Genomic DNA, 18,792 nt, shown 5'->3' with positions numbered 1-18,792 from the left:
GGGAGCGGGCGGGGGCGCTGACCGTGGTGCTGACCACCGGGCTGGCCCGAGCCTCCCGGAGCTCCTGCCCGAGCACCCACCGCAGGCTCTGCTCAGAGCCTGGCTCCCCGCCGAGGCCCGTGAGGTCTAACCGAGGGGCTGTGACCTGCGTTTAAGGGACCAGTTATCATCTGTAAGTGACGGCAGCCACGTCTCTTCCCATTGGGAAGTCCTGTGCTCCGTGCCCGGTGGTGGAGCGCAGAGAAGCGCCGCCTCCAGTGCCGGGCGGGCGGGGGCGGGGGAAGGCCGGCGCCCATAGGTGGGAAGACGGCGATGAAGCGCCCCAGGAGCGCAGAGGGACAGAGGGTGCGGGCAGCGAGTTGGAAAGCGAGGGCACGGGACAAAGAGGAGCGAGCCGGGGGCAGAGCCACCCCCCAGCTGTTTCATAGGCACAAAATATCTTTTTTAATCCCCCCCCACCACTTCCACCCCTGACCTAGGAATTTTACCGTCTCAATCGGAGATCTGAGGGTGGGGTGTGCCCTCCCACTCGCTTGCGTGTACCCCGGGTATGGACCCTGGCTCCACTGGGGCACGAACCCGCGACCTTGTGCGTGTAAAGCAGACGTGCTAACCGCTAGGTTATGGAACCTTCCCGGGTGCAAACAACTTTAACGATTTGGCTTTCCATGGGACAGCACAGTATTTATTTTTTGATATAGCCTAATGTTTCCTAGTCAAGATCACCTAGAGCAGAGATCCCGAAATAGATCCTGACTCAAAGAAGGTATTGAGCTCCTGTGGAAATAATGGCACACAGACGTGGCATGCCACATGGCCATAAGCTTGTTCCCTCCCTTCGCGCCCACTGAAAAGCTGAGATCTTTGAGGCTGCCAAGATAGGAAAACCGCCAAGTCCAGACAGCAAGAGACCCAAAAATCTCGGAATTTAAGATCTCCGCAGAACAAATATATGATGCCACTTCCATCGGACACCGTGTCTCGCTGTCCCTCCCAGGGCGGATAGAAGCTAGAGATGGGCTAAGTTCTAGTCTCTCAGAGGAATCTAGCTTCTGTCGCTAATAACAAACACGCACAGCCATATCTGAGCACACACAACCCGTGAACACAAGGCCTGAGTGATGCACGCATCCAGCAGCCTGGGAAGATGTGGGAATCACACGAGTTAGCTAACTGTCGTGTTAAACACATCTTAACGCAGACGCCGCATCGCTTAATTAGGATTTAAGTAAGGCACGCAAGGGGGTACCCACCCAGCTTCCTGCGACCTTGAAGCGACTGATGACATTCAAGGACGGACAGTTTTCAGTGCTACCTGCCAGCATTTCCCCGAGCATCGCCTTCGATATTATCCTTTTATTAAAAACATGCGAAAATACGAATTGTGTGGTTTTGCTGGAAATGCGCTGACATAAAAATCGCCCTCCCTTTTCTGACACTTCTCTGAAAACGAGCAAACATCTGCATTTGCGCCCTGTTCTTTCTCCTGCTCCCCTGTTACGGGCGTTCAGTAAACGGCGTCGCCTGCTTCAGGCCTGAGAGGCGCTGCTGTGGTGCCATGTTGTCTTGGTTAAATTCGTTGTTTTGCACGTAACTAGCTCCATTTTCCTATCATCTCAAAGTGCTTTCAAACATTTTTTTCCGGAACTTGCTTTGCAGGCGGCCCCTCTGGGACGTGACTAATAGACTTTCTTAATCCCGGACCAGAAGCGACGTGACCGCCAAGGGACCCAGAATGTTCTGTTGAAGGCTGTGCCTGTGCCTCTGCACCCTCTCATCTAAGACCTTTGCCTCGGCTGTCGACTGCAGGTTTCAGGGCCAGGGTCCCTCCCAGCTGCCTCTGTCCCCTTGCCTGACACCCCAGGTCTGGCAGAACGCACAGGAGGTTAATGAAGTCTTTTATCGCCCACCTACTATGTGCAAGGGATGCTGAGAAGGCCAGGTGTGGCCCCGTCCTTCAGAGTCCGCTGTCACAATCCCCAGCGCCTCTGGGCCCTCGTCCCTTCACCCTGGTGACCGCAGAGCTCGCAGGAGCTGCCGGCTGAGAGGCAGGCAGGCCGCCCACCTGGAACCATGGGCGCCGTGGACAGCGAGCCCGCAATGCCTGTCCGGCCGCTGCGGCTGAGGCCGCTTCTGTCCGGCACAGCATTGTTCTCTGACGAGGCTGGGCGGGTGTGGATACTGGCTCCTCTGGGGCCTGCTCCACCCGTGGCCTTGGGGACATGAGTGGCACTGCTGGGCCCCTGAGGACTGGAGGTGGGGATGGCTCGTGCCATGCACCAACACTGCTGTGTGGGCACGCGAGTGGCCAGCCTGTCCTTCATTTCCTTTCTGCCCTGCCCTGTCCTTTGGTGGCACATCCGCTTCAGCACTGTTGATCTGTCACGGTCCTCCTGAGGAGTGACCTCAAGCCGACCATCTGAGCCTCCACTGTGGGCCTTGGAAAGAAGCGGAGAAAAGCTGGCTTTGCGGGCACCGTCGTCAGGCTGAGAGCGCAGTGGGGACCCAGGGTTCCAAGTCGGCCTGCACCCTTGTCAGCCACGGGTGGGGCCGCTCTGCAGAACAGGCCGTGGCTGGATGTGGACCAGGAGCGCGGGGCGTCGCCGAGGGCGGGCACTCGAGGGCCCTCACCGGGCTAGGGAGCCCCGAGCCCCTAGTGGCCCTCGTCAGTTTCTTAGTGGCTTTTCCTGATATTGAACAGTTTCGGGAGTGATGGGTGAGCGAAAGGAAGCTTGTGAAAGGTTCAAAGATGACGGCCAAGGTCCTCGGAGGTGTCGGGATTGCCCTTTGCTTCCTAAACTCCGTCGCCGTCACTGGGGCGGCCTCAGGGGTCGCGGGTCCTCGCCCCACCCCATCATCCCCGGTCCCCTTTGTGGCGCCTGGGACCAGCTGCACCGTGGGGGACAATGAAGGACGAAAGGAACAAAAGAAGCAGGTTGAGATTCTCCAGGCCCCCCTCCGCGGGTGGGCGGGGGGTGGTTCTTTCCTGCCTTTTCCATACTTCAACATTTCAGCTCTCTGCCCCCAAGAAATATGTTTTATGTTAACATTAAAATATTAAAGTGAGGAATAAAAAAATAAACAAGCAGAAAGAGAAGGGTCCACTAGACCGGCAGCCCCGAGGGGCTTCTCAGTGGCAGGGAGGAGGGCGGGCACGTCTCCCACACAACCCTGGGCCACCGAGACAGGAGGAGCAGCCTGGACTGGGGCTCGGTCAGAGGATGGCTGTGCCCTGCAGGAGCCCAGGTGGCATCTTCCGTTTCTGCCCTGAGCTCCGGAGGCGGCCTGAGCCTGGCGGACCGCAGGGGAGACAATCTCAGGGGCTGGGGGCGACCGCGCTCCGGCCTGGTTCTGCTGCTGAAGCGGGGTTTCCCTCTGACCCCAGGGGCAGGCTCGCCGGCGCTGGTCCCTCGTTGTTCTGACAGGGCGCGACTCTGCCCTGCTCAGCGTCCTGAGGGAGGAGGTGGGGGCTTCGGCAGGGGCTGTCCCGAAGCCACTCAGGATGCAGGACAGGGGGCAGCCAGGAGAGGGCCCGGGGCTGCCGAGGACCCAAGGTACGCCCGCCCGCATGCTCTGCGTCTGCCACCTCCTGCCCCGCCTATCCCCGCTGTCCCCTGTCCCTCCTGCCCTTGCTGTCCCTCCTGTCCGCTGGGCAGCATGGCGAGCGGGCGGCGCATCTCCGGAGCGGTGGCACTGTGTGCGACGTGGCGACTGTGCATCCACTTCTTCAGTGGCCTCTGCAAAGGCTACACCGGCTCTGGAAGGTTCTCGAAACCCGATCTCCCCGTGTCTGGGGCGGGGGCCTGCGGGGAGCAGGGCCGGTGCTCGGTGCCCGCCCCGCAGGAGGAGCCCCTGCCTCCCACCCGAGCAGCTCTGTGCTTGCGGGGCGTCCCCAGGGCCGCGGGAGGACGCTGGTCACCGGGCAGAGGCCGGGCCCCCACGCTCCAGCCCCGCCCTCGCCGCTGGGGGCGCCCTCGGCCTCGCACCCCAGGCCCAGCCCCCACTGGCCGGCTGTATTTTTCCCAAAGGGCATTGAAGGCCGGCGAGGCCAACAGATTTGCTCCGGCCGCAGGAGGGCAGCGCCAGGGAGGTGTCCTGCCCCGCATTCCCGGGTCATCCGAGGCCGCAGACGAGCCGTGCCCTCCGGGGGGGCGGGGCGGCCCGATGCCCATCGTCAGGCCGTGATTGCTGAGCTCGCTTCGCCCGCCGCGCCCTGCGGCCCACGCGCCCGTCGTCAGGGCTTCGCTGGTTTCCTCAGCGCCGGGCTGTGTGAGGCCCGCGCCGGGCGATGAGACAGGGGCCGGGGAAGTCGGGGTGTCGGCCCTCGGGGAAGCAGTGCGCGGGGCAGACAGATGATACTCGAATAACAGCGCAGGTCAAGGTCAGCCTGCACGCTTGAGACTCAGCCTGGGACAGCAGGACAAGCTGGGGGGGGCTCTGCCGGGTCCGCAGGCGAAGTGGGCGGGGCCAGCTCCTGCGCCGCCAGGTGGGGCTGCAGGTGGGGCGGCAGGTGGGGTCCCAAGCCCCAAAGGAGGCTGCGCGGCAGGGAGGGGCGCCGGGTGAGGAGGCGGAGGGACCAGACCCTCCCCTGGCGAGCACGCGTTTTCTCTTTGTTCTGGGAACGCGGGGAGGCTCCTGAGTCGTATGAAGCAGGGAGGGCGAGGGAGGGAGGAGCGGGGGCGGGGGTGGCGGGGGGAGAAGCCGCATCGCTGGGCAGGAGTCGGGGCTCCGTGGCAGCGCGGGGCCTCTCGGCTCGCATCAGGTCTGAGCGTGCGGGCCGGAGCTGTGAGCACGGCTGGCGTGGGGGACCAGGGCCAGCTGCCACCGAGGGCAGAGCGGAACCGCTGCGCTGGGGGTGTGGCTGGAGGTCCGGTTCCCCTCGGAGATGGCAGGCGGAGCCCTTAGAACCGGAATGTTCTCCGCAGAGAGCGCACGGCAGGCAGCGTGGGAGACCCACGGGCTGTGCTATTCGGGTGTTTCCCCCCGTCTCGGCCCGAGGCAGGGGGATCTGGGCGCTCGCATGGTACACGAGCCCCGCAGAAAGCGCCTCAGGGGGGAGGGGTCCTGCTGTTCCATCCAGCGTCTGTGTCCTGGGGGAGGGGCAGGCCCAGCGCGTCCCAGTCTGTCCCCGCGAGTCCGGTGCCAGCCCTGCCCGCCTCTGTTTTTACTGCACTCACCTCTGCCGCAGTGACAGGCCTGTGACTGTGGGGAGGACCTCACCGTGGGGTCGGGGACCGAGGAAATAAATAAGAGTCCACATAGGAATTACAGAGCCACCGTCCTCCCTCGTTAGGGGATCTTCGCCTTTTTACTAAGCAGGCATTTAACACCCCCCACCCCCATCCCCGTCAGTCAGGGCTGAGGACCAGAAGGGCAGCCTGGGCTGGGACACGGAGGGAGGTGGCAGCTGCCGGCGAAGCTCAGGGAACTGTGCCAACTTAGAGGTGATGCCTGCCCAACAGGCTCCTCAGCAGACAGTGGGGAGCTGTCACTGTCACACGGAGTGGAGCGGCCAACACATAATCAGACACAAACACAGGGACGTGGTTCCATAGTGTCGCGGTGAGCACGTCTGCTTCACACGCAGAAGGTCCTGGGTTCACGCCCCAGTGGAGCCACAGTCCATGGTCTACGGCTGTGCCACCCTGAACGAGCCCGATGTCCGCGTCTACGGCCACGCCACCCTGAACGAGCCCGATGTCCGCTCCCGGAAGCGAAGCAGGGTCGGGCCTGGTTAGTACTTGGATGGGAGACCGCCTGGGAATGTCGGGTGCTGTAGGCATAAAAAAACAAAAACAAAACCCCACAGGGGACTGGACCTGACGGTCACCAACCTGCAAGGCTGTCACCTTATTGTGCAAACTGCTTGTGAGGCGGGTCGTGTGCCCAGCCCTGCAGCATGAGGCTTGCAGCACAGTGACAGGTGCTCGGTGCCAGCATCTGCGATGCCGCCCGGGGTGGCGGCCTCTTGCTCCCCTTGCTGCGTTCTGAGGAGAGCGACCCCCGCCCCAGGCCTTCGGGACAGTGCTGCTCTTTCCTTGGCTGTGCCGGGCACACGGACTTTCCGAGGTCGCTAGCACGGTCGAGGGCAAAACCCACATGGAGATTTGGGTTTTGGCTCCAGGAGTTGACTCATTTGCATCAGATCAAAGAGACCATGTTGAATATGTCACTTCTGCTACCTTACAGGTTACTCAAGAGAGGATATTAGGGTTCACTCTGGCTGAGGAGCCGGGGGAGCTGGGAACGTCACGCCCTGCTCGTGGGCCTTGTGAGGAGGACAGCTAGAGCCAGTGTGGGCCTGTGTCCCCAGGAAGTACACGGCCCGTAGCTCCCTCCCCGTGGGCCTGCCGAAGGAGAGGCACGAGCAGGTTCCGTCCCTCCTCAGGAAGAGTCCCCATGTTCGGAGCAGGTCCTATGGCCTCGCACCCGGGGGGGACTGCTGAGGACGGGGGCTGGTGGCCAGCATAGCTCCGAGCGCCCTGAGGGTCACACCCCTAGGAGCAGGTGCCCGGCCACTGGCACCGGCCTGTCCTTTCTGGGGACTCGCAGGACACGCAGCTGTCCTCCCCCTCACACGCTCTGCCTGACCCTAGAAGGAAGCAGAGGGACGCTGACAAGTGGCCTGATTTTTTTTCTTATCTCCTCGGGCCAGTGAGCACGGCTTTAAACTCAAACTTTAAAGCTGAGCGACTCCGGTGGGCCCTGGGGGAGACGTGAGACTTGCAGGTCCTCAGGGGCAGCACGCGCTGCCCCCCGCCCCACCCCGAGTGCCGTGACGGAGCCCCAGGCCCGTGCCCCAGACTCGCACCCTGTCCGCTGCCACTGTGGCTCAGCACCCGGCCCCAGCGAGCCACCGCTCACCCTCACCATGCTTGCTGTTCCTGTCCCAGACGGGTGCTTTTCCTGAGCAGAGCCCGTGTGTGCCTGTCCCTGGTCCCGGGCAGAGGGTGGCCTGGCTTTGGGCAGCGGGGACTCGTGCCCCCAGATGCCTGACTGGGGTCCTGTTCATCCCAGGTGCCCCCTGGCGACGTGGCCGCCAGAGCAGAGTCCCTCCTGCGGAGCCGGCTGGGTCAGGGCTGCGGCCCCCACCAGTCCCGCGTGTCACTGCTCGTGGTGAGCTGGGCCGAGGGGTCCTCTCTCCTCAGCCAGCGTGGTTTGGCTCCGCTGGGGGCACCCCTTCGGGGAGCTGGAGAACAGGCTGAGGGGGACCACAGTCCAGGCTGCAGTCACACCAGAGGCCCGCGTCTCCCGCCTGCCCTTTCCGGGGTCACGGAGTGCCCGGGGTGGGCGAGGGGGCTGGGCAGCTGCGGAACCGAGCAGCAGGCCTCTGTCTGAGCGAGAGGAGAGGGCGCTGGCCCCCCGGTCAGGTCAGCACTGAGGACAGAGCCCGCCCTCCCCCGAGCAGGCATTCAACTTTCAAAGTCCCCAGTCCCTCTGTGCCTGGTCCCCATTGTGTGGTCATTGCTGTCTGGACCGAGAGCGTGGGCAGGGGGGCTGCAGCTCAGGAGCCTGGGGCGGGAAGCCGGGTGTGGACAGAGCAGGCCGTGTGGGCCGGGCTCCCGGTGACAGCTGGACTACATGCCTGCCATTCCCCCGAGCATGCTCATGCCCCCGATATAGGGTGCGGCTGTAGGGCCGGGCACCCGCGACTCTGGAGCCCAGCCGGCGGGCGTCAGCCGCCTCCTGTCCTTGCATGGCCAGCCCCGCAGCCTGTGCTCCAATTCGTGTCTATTTTTAGGTCCCAGGGACCGTCTGCCACGGAGGGAGAGCCTCAGAGGGCGGGGCCAGCCGGGTCTGTGGGAGAGCTTGTCCCCGACCCTGACCTTCGGGAGGCAGAGGGCAGGCCCACCGCCTCTTCCTGGCAAGCGAGAAGGTGCCGCGGTGCTTTAATGCCTTTTCTCGCTGACCCCCGCTGCCCGGAGCCCCTTCGCGGGCCAGCCTTGTCCAGCCGCCCCGACCCAGAGCTCCTTTCTGCTCCGTAAATCAGTCTTGCCCATGGCCGACAGGGGTTTGAGCGCTCTCTCTCCCTGGTCACAGATGGGCAAGTTTGCGGGGCGCTTCGCACCGGGAGTCCACAGGGGAGTTAACTCTGGAGCTTGGGACCAGGTCTGGGGGTGCGGGCGAAGCCCACCCAGGGCCCGAGTCCCGCCTGGCCCCTGTCGGGGGTGGGGGTGGCACACAGGTGCCCTCTCTCTGCCTCCACACAATGCGATGATGATGGGCGGAAGGAGAGAGGCCGTGCGGCTTTGCCACCGAGGCGATGGAAGTGGCAGCATCTACAGGCAACCGGGAAGCGGAGCTGGGCCCCGTCCCTCTGCGTTCAGCCTCTCCGGGGCTCGGGGCCACGGCAGGGCCTCGTGAGCAGTGTGGCCGCTTAGCCGGGCCGAGGACTCCATCAACCTTCGTCCCGGGCTTCTTCGGCTCCGTGGGCTGCAGAGAGCGAATCGCGAATGCGCGAAGCTGAAAACGCACCGCTCAGACGCACGGGCCACCTCGGACCGGCAGCCCATGCGGGACGGCAGTGCCCGGCACCTGCGGGTCCCGTGACCCTCAGCGCTGACTCGACTCTGTTTGCCTCCTCGGAAGCCTCATGGGGCCTCTCCATTGTCGGCAGCCCACCGCCGTCCCTCCAGCCCCATGTGCAGCAGCCAAGGACAGCCATGTCCGCCGTGTGGGAGGGGATGTCTCGACACGAGCTCTTGACAAGGTCCCCTTTCCCACCCGAGGTACACCGTGTGCCCCCAGTGGTGACCTTTCCCCAAAGTGGCATCCGTGGGGCCAATCCCATGCATGCTGCCATTCTCCGGTGTCCCCACCTCCTGGGCGCTCCCCTTGCCGAGGGACGGTCTCCCCGTGACTTGGGCCCCCTGAGCCTCACCTTCTGCATCTGTAAAATGAAGGACAGAATAATCACCTCCAGGGTCCCTCTTACCTGGAGTCACTGTTCACAACCCGGGACTGCCACCTTGCCTGTGGCAGTCCCTGTGGGTCACCCCCCACCCCCAAGTTCTGTGTCTTCCCTGTGGGGGTCCTGCCTCTGGAGGAGTCGCTTAGGGCCTTCTTCGTGTGCGGGGCTGAGGGCCTCAGCTCAGGCCAGGCTGCGTCCAGGTGGGAGGGGAGGGGACAGGCGCAGGGGTGCGGGGCGAGGAGCTCTATGCGATGGAGATGGCCCAGATGCTGCTTTAAAGATGAGACATCTGACATTTAGAAATGAAAAACGCTGTGTCTCCGAATCGTCGGTCAAGCGGGCCACGCACACTGACGTTTCGTGTGAGAGTTTGTCTTGTTTGGGGGAGGATTTCTGGTGGCAGCAGGGGAGGGCTGAGCGTGGCCTTGGGTGGCCTGGGGCGAGCGGGGCAGCAGGGCTGAACGGAGAGGGAGGGCAGGGAGGGCGGCGAACAGGACACCGTCAGAATCATGGCGGTGCCTGTGCTGCTCAGAGCGGGCCCTCCCACAACACGTGTGCCGTGCCTGGTCTGTCATTTAAAAGCTCAGTGAGAACTTTTTAAAAAAGTAGACATTTAGGATGTGGTTCCATAGTGTCACGGTGAGCACGTCTGCTTTACACACAGAAGGTCCTAGGTTCACATCCCAGTGGAGCCACGGTCCACAGTCTATGGCCACGCCCCCCCGAACGAGCCCGATCCCGTCTGACCTTGGAAGCTAAGCAGGGTCGGGCCGGTTAGTACTTGGATGGGAGACCACCTAGGAAGACCAGGTGCTGTAGGCATGAAAAAATTTTTTAAAAAAGTAAACATTTATTCTGCAAAAAATCGTACATGTGCCGAAGTCCGCGATGGTCGCACGCAGGGCTTCCGTGCGCCCTGTCCCGTCCCCCGGCCATCACGCCCATGTCACCCTGGGGCAGACATCGCTCTCAGGGACCAGTGTGGTGCGTTTCTAGTAACAGCTCCCTCGGGCCCTCTTCCTGCTCCGGGCTCCCCCAGGACACCGTGTGGCCTCCAGGTCCATCTCTTAGTCCCTTCTCCAGTTCTCCGTGACCCGGACAGTTCTGAGGAGACCGGTGGGCATGTTGTCGAGGTCCTTCTCTGGGGTTTCGCTGACGTTTCCCTCACAGTCAGACTGGGGTTCCGGGCTTCTGGAAAGAATACTAGAGGCCAAGTGTCACCTCATCACGGTGTACGGAGGGGACGCACAAGCCCGGTGGGACCCTGTGGTGACTCCGCCCTCGTCTTGAGGCTGCCGGGTGTCTGCCAGGTCCCCACTCCAAGTGGCTCCGGCAGCCAGGCTTGGTGGGGCAGGACGGGGCCCCGGGCTGGGGGGGGGGACACCTCCCTGCGGTGTTTAGAACCTTAGGCCCCTGTCACTGTTTCTTCGCTCATCCACAGGTGAGGAACTCGTAACTCACGCAGCATGGATCTGTGCGAGTTTGTTTCATGCTCTGGGTGTAACCCAGTGCTAGGTCCTTCATTCCACTCCCCACCTTTCCCCGCCCCCCCCCACACCTACCCCTGCCTCCCGTGCATGGGTGAGGGAGAGGTGAGGGGTGGCCGGCAGCAGGACAGGCTGGGAAAGGACAGACCAAGGGAGTAGGCTCTCCAGCCCACACGGATCAGCCCTCCCCGGCCACCCAGGGGGCGGCGAGTGTCAGCCGCCCCTGGTCTGGGGTCATCGACTCCAGGTCGCAGTTGGGCAGGTGCTTGACCGCTGGCGACAGCACCCAAGTTCTGGGGGACGGGCAGGGCACACGTGTTGATAACCATTGGAGGAGGGTCATGTCTGTCTCAACCTACGAGGAGGCTGCTGACCAGGACAGGCACGTCCCCCGCCCCCTGGCCGCCCCTGCGAGTCCAGCGCGGTCAGAAGGCCTCACGGAGCGTCTAACTGCCGGGAAGAGCAAGTGTTCAAGCCTGGAGAGGGACTTGCCTCCCGGGAGTCACGACTCAGTCATGACTCATGCTCGTCCCCGTCCTCGTGCTGAAGGACCTGGGCGGGGCGTGTGCTGGGCGGGGCGTTGCTGGGCTGAGCGGCCGGCGGAGATGCCTTTTCCTCGCACGTCGTCCCGTGTGGAGGAGGCCAAACTGCTTCCTCCTCAAGCTATTTTCCTTGAATTTATTTGCAAAAACCTGCCCCCAGAACCCCGGGCAGAGAAGGAACACACCACATTATGTCACAGAAGGGCAAACGGCCAAGAACCCTGGTCCCCGAAGCCTTGCCCTCTGCACCCTTCCCCGTCCCCAGCCACAGGCCTGCGAGGCGGGCACGCAGTCCTCCATGGTCACCGGTCACCACGGCTGGGCTGGGCGGGGGAGGGCGGCCCCCTTGTAGCCCCCCGGCTCATCTGAGGTCTCCTTCAGGGTGCAGACGGGGGAGGGGTGACGTGTGTTTGCGGAGCCCGCTCCCCAGCACGTGGGTCCGGGCTCGTGCAGTTTGGATGTAGCAACAAGTGACACAACTGTGTCTACAAAAGTGGCAGCAGGTCCCCAGCAGACAGAGCCCAGGCAAGCCCTAGAGCAGGTCCACAGCCACACTGAGGCCGGGTCCCCGCCACGGCCGGTCCTCTCGCTCTCCTTCTCCTGACCACCCCCAGCACCCGCTTCCCTCTCGGAAACCTCGCGTTAGGTGGGAGGGGAGAGTGGGGGAGGGGGGCGAGACTTGGGACGAGAACCTTCATTCTAGTCTGAGAGGGGAGGGGACCTACTGCAGTGCCCCATCCTGCCTGGGCCTCGATGGAGTGGCCACCCTGCTGCCACCTGCTACCTGCGGAGATGTTATTTATCAAGCCTTCTCTTAGGGGAGCCTAGGTGTTTGTTTGGACCCCCAAGTTCACGGGCTGCTTGGCCCAGAGAGTGCAATCGGAAGGTGATTTCAAAACCGACACGAGACCAGAAGACTTGCTCTGTCTGGTGAGGGAGTGGGGTGGGTAGGGAGAGGTGGAGGGAGGACCAGCCAGGGGACGGGCCCCTTTCCACCCCTAAACCCGCGGTCAAGTGCAGCAAGCTGGCGACGCGCTCGGGGCAGCGTGTCTCTGACGGGGCTCACTCTGCCCGCAGCAGCACACGCAGCAGGCACTGGGGCGGGGCTCACAGACGTCATGAGGGGGCTGGTGCCCTGACGCTCCAGGACGGACGGTCTCGGCCAAACAGACAGGCCTCGCGCGTCCTCCGTGTCCTGTGAGGAGTGAGCTGGTCAGCCTGCGTTTTCCTTTTGATGCCGCTGGGGAGACTCGCCCATCCCAGAGCCGCGGGCTTCGGTCTCTGTGCTCACGCTTGAGGGTGCCAGCGTGTCAGAGCCCCCGGGGACTCCAGGCCTGCCTCGGTTCCTCGGTTGCTGAGTCAGGTAGCGACACCTCCCCATGTGTGGCAGATGGAGCACCGCCTCCCGGGGCTGAGAACTCACACTCCGAACCTCCAGCCACCCCCAGCTGTCCCCACGGCGACTCGCGGTCCCTCGTGTGTCTGGCGGGAAACCCCTGTGCCTTTTCCTCATTTTCCCCCCACCGCAGTTGGATGGGTGCACCTCGGACTTCCCGGTACACAGTGTGGCCTGGGGACCCTATTAAAATACAGAGTCTAGCTCTGTAGATCCGGGTGGCCTGGGATTCTAGTTCATAACGAGCTCCCAGGTGACACCAGCTGCTGCTGGTCTGTGGACACGGTCTGAGTGCTGACCCTCTGGACCCCAGTCCAGTCTGCTCAACCCAGGGAGGGCAGGGTCTCTCGTGTGTGGTCCTCGCCTTCTCCATCAGAGTCCCCTGGGTGCTTGTGACAACGCAAATCCCTGGGCTCCCACGCGGTCAGTCGAGGGGCAGACATGCGATGCCGCCCGACAGAGCCCCAGGCGGCCTTGGCGGGCAGCCGCTCTGGGGCTGGAAAGCGGCACGTCACCCGGCGGAGCAGGCTGCAGAGGCCACGCGCTTGTGCTGCTGTGCACGCGGCCGCCTCCCCCTGTGCCCGGTTTTGGCCTCCTGCCTCCTGTAAAGCTTCGCGGGATGGCTGCAATAATTAGCACTTCAGATCTTGGCATGGAGAAGCCCAAGAGGGAACCACTGTCAAAGGAAAAATAACCAGGAAGCCCTTGGAGGGAGCGGGGGGCGGGTGGGCAGGACGCTTGTCCTACCTGCTTCACCAAGCAGCCGCTGCACCTCCAGAGCTGGGCACAGAGCAGCCCTGAGCGGCTGGCGAGGTGTGGTGGGCCAGCAGGCAGGACCCCGGACAGCAACACGGGACGCTTGCAGCCCCTGGGGGCCAGGGCTGGGTGGGCAGAGCCTCCCAGGAGGCCCACCGTCCTGCAGGCAGCTGGGTTAGCACAGCGCTCGTTGCTCCGGCCCCAGCAAGGTGTTTACTGGTGACACATTGGGGACAGCTCTAATCCCATAAGCAGATGGCATGGTCCCCTTGACGTTCGTACCTGGCGGCTGCTGAAACCCTAGAAGAGAGTGTAATTTGAAAATAAACCACATTCGCTTCATCCGATCGCTTCTCTTGCCACGTGAGAAGTGTCGCCCTGAGCTCCGGTTTCCTCTCCCGCGGGGTCGCGCGCCCGCTCGTGTGAGGCGCAGCTGGTTCGCACCTGCGTTCGATGTAGAGGAAAACGGCGACCGGAACGGTGCCACCACCGCCAGCAGCAGCTGCTCAGGTCCTTCCTGTGTGAAGGGACGTGTGCTCTGCAGAGCGCTTTTCCAGAACGCCAGGTCCACGAGTCGTGGAAATAGTGCCCCCCACCCCCGCCCCGTTCTCCCACGAGTCCGCGCATGTGCCTGCAGCGTGTCCAGGCGACCTCGGGGAGGTCCTCGAGTGCTGGCAGGGACAGACAAGCGGTCAGAACCACGGCGACGAGGGGGATGGGAGCGGTGACGAAGGACGCTGTGACGCCAGTGAGGGACGCGGGCTTCCGGAAGCGGCGACGCGGGCGTGTTCCGAGCAGAGTATCCGGACACTAGAGGGCCTGTCCCACGCAGGCCCTGGCTGGCGCGCGGGATAAGCATGGGCTGGGATGACGAGGGACGAAAGGCAGGCAGGGGTCAGGTCGGGACGGCTCCATGTTCTGCGTGGAGCGAAGGGACCCCATGCCACTTACTACGTGGGCAGCAGAGGGACCCGCCGCTCACAGAAATTGCGAAGCCACATTGAGAGACTGGCCCGCGCGGCGGCCGCTGACGGAGCAGTGCGGGAGGACGAGAACCCCTTCGAACGTGCTCACGGGCGTCACGGGCCCCGGCTCGGCAGCGCACACCCCAGAGCACGACGGCCCGGCTGCGGGCTGGCTCCCCCGCAAAGCTGGCGTGGCCAAGGCGGCCAGACGAGCCCGCACGCAGCATCCCGCAAACTGCCGTGGCTATGGCCCTGCTCTGGGTTCGATGGCTTATTATCTGGCAGTGAGGATAACGGGATATTTTTGCTTCTTTGTGGGGTGGGGCCGAGAGGGGGAAGGGACACTGGGGAAGGGGGCTGCTCTGGGGGGGGGGCACACACTGCGCCAGAAGTCCGGGGGACAGACCGTCCGTGGAGGGCTCTGCAGGTAAAGGCAGCCCTGTGGGGGGATGAGGGGTCAGGGAAGCCAAGGGTCACCACGAATGTCTGTGTCCCCCAAACCCATGTGTTGAAAGCACTTCCCCGGGGGATGGTATCAGGAGGTGACAAGGCCATGAGAGTGAAGCCCTCACGTGTGGCACTCGTGTCCCCGTGGAGGGGGCCCCAGAGAGCTCCCTCGTCCCTCCTCCCGCCACACGAGGGCCCAGAGAGAAGGCTGTGAACCTTGCTGGCGCCCCCATCTCAGACCCGCGGGGCACCATTGCTACTGTTGATAAGCCAGCGGCCTGTGGCGCCTCGGTACAGCAGCCCGATGGGACAGCCGAGAGCCCGTCCAGGGCTGACCCGCTTGGACCAGCTCGGCTGGCGGGTGAGCTCAGGGGGTGCGGTCCACGGGCCTGTGCGGAGCCTCCCCCACCTCCTCTCAGTGGGTGAAGAACTTAGGGCGGCTTTCTGTGGGGCTCCAGAAGCCCGACCCCCGCTTGAGGCAGGTTATGGCTGGCTGTCCCTGCGGCACAGGTGACGAGTGACGGGCCCCAGGCTGTCGCGTGGGGCTCTTCCCCAGGCTCCTCGGCAGGAAGCCAAGGCGAGCGCCGCTCTGTGGCCCGGGCTTTGGGTATATATATTCTTGATTCCCTGTGGCTGGCACGGCCCCGAGAAGCGAGGCCGTGTCTATCGGGAACGATCCAGTAAAACCAACACTCGGTCGCGGTCTCGTCCCCGTAGAAGGAGCTGGCCTGTCACCACCAGGGACACTGTGGCTGGTCAGCCCCAAGCGAGGCGACGAGGGAAGGGATGGACACGAGACCGCGTCTGATAGACGTCGGTGCCCCAGCGAGTGACTGCACGTGGGCGCCCAGGCTCAAGGATGACCGTGACATTGTGACCCTGTGGCTGGGGGAATGGAAATGCAGGGGAGGGGCTTGGCAGGGGCACGGCGAGACATGAGCACGCAGGGCGAGCCGGCAGGCGGTCCAGCCCCGCGGGACGGGGCACGGAGGTGGGGGGGCCGTGGCACACAGAGGAGGTCACAGCTCGTGGCCCCTTGTGCCGATGGTGTGAGGAGAGAGGGGACTCTGAGGTTAGAAAAGAGGGTGGTGCATCCCCGACCTGAGCCCAGAGGAAGATCTGTGTGCACGGCTCCTCTGTGCGGTCTGGTCGAGCCCAGCACCCCGTCTCCACCGAGAAGATCCAAGCCAGGCATCCCGACCATGAGGCCCCCCCGGGCCCATGATGGCTGCTGAGGCTCCAGGTGGCCTGCTGCCTCCAGCTACCCATTCGGAGCTCTGCCCTTGAAGCTCACTCCTGGGGGCCGGGCTGCACCCCCAGCTAGCTCTGTACCACCCAGGCCAGGCCTGGGAGACAGACACCAGCCTGGTCCCAGTGCCTGGGTCTACCTCGCCCACGGGAATTAAAAGCATTGTCACCCCTGGGGGTGGAGGGGAAGGCCACCTGACAGGATGGGAGGGAGGAGCCCGCTCAGTCCCGCGTCTGAAAACGCTTAACTTGCTTGTCGGCGAAACCAACAGCTAGTTTTAGGAGAAAAGACATATTTAAAAGTTGCTTGGGCAGCTTCCGAAATCTCTGGAACAACAGGTTCATAGCTCTGAGAGGAAGAGACCAACAGAGATGACCCCGCCGCCCCTCAGAGGTCCTAGACACTGTGGCTTGTGTTTCCGACCGCTGGCTCTCAGGCAGCATTTCCCCGAGCACCAAGCCCGGCGGCCAGCGCCCCTCCAGGGTCTCCGTCCTGAAGCCGGCATGTCAGCTGGAGAGACCCTCCTGGTCCTCCGCGGCCCGACTCCACGGCCGGGCTCAGAGCGTCCGCTCAGCAGAGCTCGGGCTGCACAGCCGCCCTCTGGCTGCAGGGAGGGCTGAGAAAATACACAGATCACAGCGTTTTCAGCTTCTACACTGGGAGGTGGGCCTAGAAAGAGGGTGCAGCAGATGGCGGATCGGGGACTCCTGGGCCCGTCTGTTGGGGGGAGAGAGAGATGCTGGCACAGCGCAGAGACGAACGGGATGGAGGTGGCTGGCGGAGGGAGCAGCGAGTGGGGGGAACGGGAGACGTGGGCCCCCACCCGTGGCATGAAAAGAGCTTCCGGTCGGAAGGAAGGGTGGAGGCCAGGACACCTTCGGGAGATGGCCTCCCTCGGCTCAGAAGGACGAGGCTGTTGGCATGGATGGGATGGCACCTGAGGGAGTGCCAGTGCCAGGGGCTCAGGGAGGAAGGCAGTTCGGCTGTGACCCGAGGGCGGAGGCCGGCCTGCGGGCTCCCCGCTCCCCCGCTCCCCGACCGCCGGCCAGACGGAGCAGTTAGCGGGGTTCCTGGCGGGGACTCCGATTTCTCTGCGAGCTCGCAGCGGCCCAGCGTCCGACCGCTTTCCTGTGGGCTCCCCAGTCTCCCTCACGGAGAGGCTCTCCCTGGGGACCCCCTACCAAAGTCCAGGGCCAGGGCCGTGCTGCCTGGCCTCTGGGGACCCCTGGGGGCCTGCCCTGCTCATTTCTTCTGTGTGCCCTTTAGGCCATTCCTGAAATTTCCGCCTTGCTTAGAAAGTAGTTCGGGTAGATGACATTTGCCACAGTTGTACCTTGTAACCTCTGCGCATTGGTCCCGATTCCACCGGCGGAACCACTGGACGGCGTCACGCCCCTGGGCTGTCCTTCGGTGCTGTGTGAACAGAAGATTCCCTGGGGAAGGAGAAGCCTTTACGTCCCGGGCACACAGGCAGTCCCTCCGGTCAGCGCCTGTGCCTGTATGCACGGTCTCAGGGTCAGCTCCACCCTGCGGGTCAACTCTGTGCCTCACAGGTGTCCCGCCCTGTTCTTACTGCGCACGCGTGCGGAGATGGGCACGCGCAGTTTCACCCGTCCCCTCTCCTTCTTCTGGGAAGTCAGCTCTTTCCTGTTGCATGGGCTTCTCGTGGGCTGTCAACCTCTGCCTCCCGCCCTGTCCCCACTGCAGGGGTGGATGTGTGACCCAGGCTGTCCAGCTTGTCATTACTCTCAGAAGAGGGCCACGTGCAGACCAGGCTAGCTTCCTGGAGGATGAGGCCACAGGGAGACCAAGACGGCCCAGCCCATAGCCAGCCCCACTGCCAGGCATGTGACCAGGCGATGTGGCTTCCCGCCCAGCTCTCCTGCAAGCCCAACACAATAGAGTGAGTCTACGCCCGCAGAGGAACTGCTCCACTAGCTCACAGAATCGCGAGAAACAATGTTTTAGTTGTTTTAAACCACTGAGTTTTGGGGAGATTAATTATACAGTGGAAACGGGAACATTGCGTTCTGCATTTTCCATATTAATAACTCCATGTTATTCAGATACTCATTAAGGTTCTTCCCTGTGCAATCATCAGAAACCAACCCTGGCCAGCTTAAAAAAAAAAGAAACGCATGAGAACGTCCTGGCGATGGGGTGGGGAGACCTCAAGGAACAGACAGTAAGCTTGGGGAGGGGAGAAGTCAGGGCCACTGTGGGGATGTCAGCAGGGGTAGGGGGCACCGGTGTCTCTCCAGTGAGCGGCTGGTAACGATCCAGGGATAATGACATCTGGACGACTACCAGTTCTCAGAACAGTGTGACCTGTCCCACTGGGCCGTGTCTACCACTGGATCATGTTCCTACGCTGGGGCGGGGACAGAACGTGGAGACAATTGAAAATGGTGACGCGGCGGAACCCCAGCATGGAAGTTGGAGCCGGTGACCCAATGATGGCCTGGGCCTGCTTTTCGAGGGCTAAGCATGTTTTGGTTTTCCAGAACTTTTTCTTTCCAATCTCTTTGCAACTAATGTATCAAGGCTCCTTTTAAAAACCTGGAGTATGTGTGGGGCCGCTTCGGAAATAGCAACGGCGAAGGCGACTTTGTATCTTTCCGCAACTGCAGCTGAATGTCAAGGTTTCACGTGTAATGGGTCTCAGAGAGGGCGCTGCAGCGGTTTTAGTAAACAGTTAAAAATATTTGGTGGTGTAGACAAGGAAGGACCAGAGTGACAGGTGCTGTCAATACAGAGCGGATGGAATCAAGAGCCACTGCGTGCTCTTGGGATGGTTTCTGGGGAACACGATCAGCGCAGGTGAGTCAGGAAGGAACAGTGTCGCTGTCTGGGGGTGCGGGGGGGTTGCATGGTTCACAGGACGGGGGAGCAACTGCAGACGCTAAGCAGTGGTGACACCTCCTGCAGTGGTGGGTGCGTTGGCACCTTGGATGGGAACCGGGGACCCGCGCCTGATCCCCGGAGTTGGCCCACCGCCTGCGTCCCCGCGCTCTGCACCGAAGCAGCCGCCCCCACGGA

The 18,792-nt window shown here is 63.1% G+C and overlaps 1 non-coding gene and 2 pseudogenes across 1 annotated transcript; all 3 read left to right on the top strand.

Annotated features, from left to right (window-relative positions):
- Window positions 1-5,545: 5,545 nt before the first annotated feature.
- Window positions 5,546-5,618, top strand: TRNAV-CAC. Its single transcript has one exon. It is a non-coding gene; the product is annotated as a tRNA-Val (tRNA).
- Window positions 5,619-5,666: 48 nt separating this feature from the next.
- LOC112470081 lies at window positions 5,667-5,782 on the top strand (annotated as a pseudogene).
- A 3,833-nt stretch (window positions 5,783-9,615) lies between these two features.
- On the top strand, window positions 9,616-9,733 carry LOC112470057 (annotated as a pseudogene).
- Window positions 9,734-18,792: the final 9,059 nt, after the last annotated feature.

This window comes from Pteropus alecto, unplaced genomic scaffold (genome assembly GCF_000325575.1).
Source record: "Pteropus alecto unplaced genomic scaffold, ASM32557v1 scaffold189, whole genome shotgun sequence".
NCBI classification, from domain to species: Eukaryota; Metazoa; Chordata; class Mammalia; order Chiroptera; family Pteropodidae; genus Pteropus; species Pteropus alecto.
Note: the sequence above shows the minus strand (reverse complement) of the source record. Positions and strands in the feature narration are given on the sequence as shown.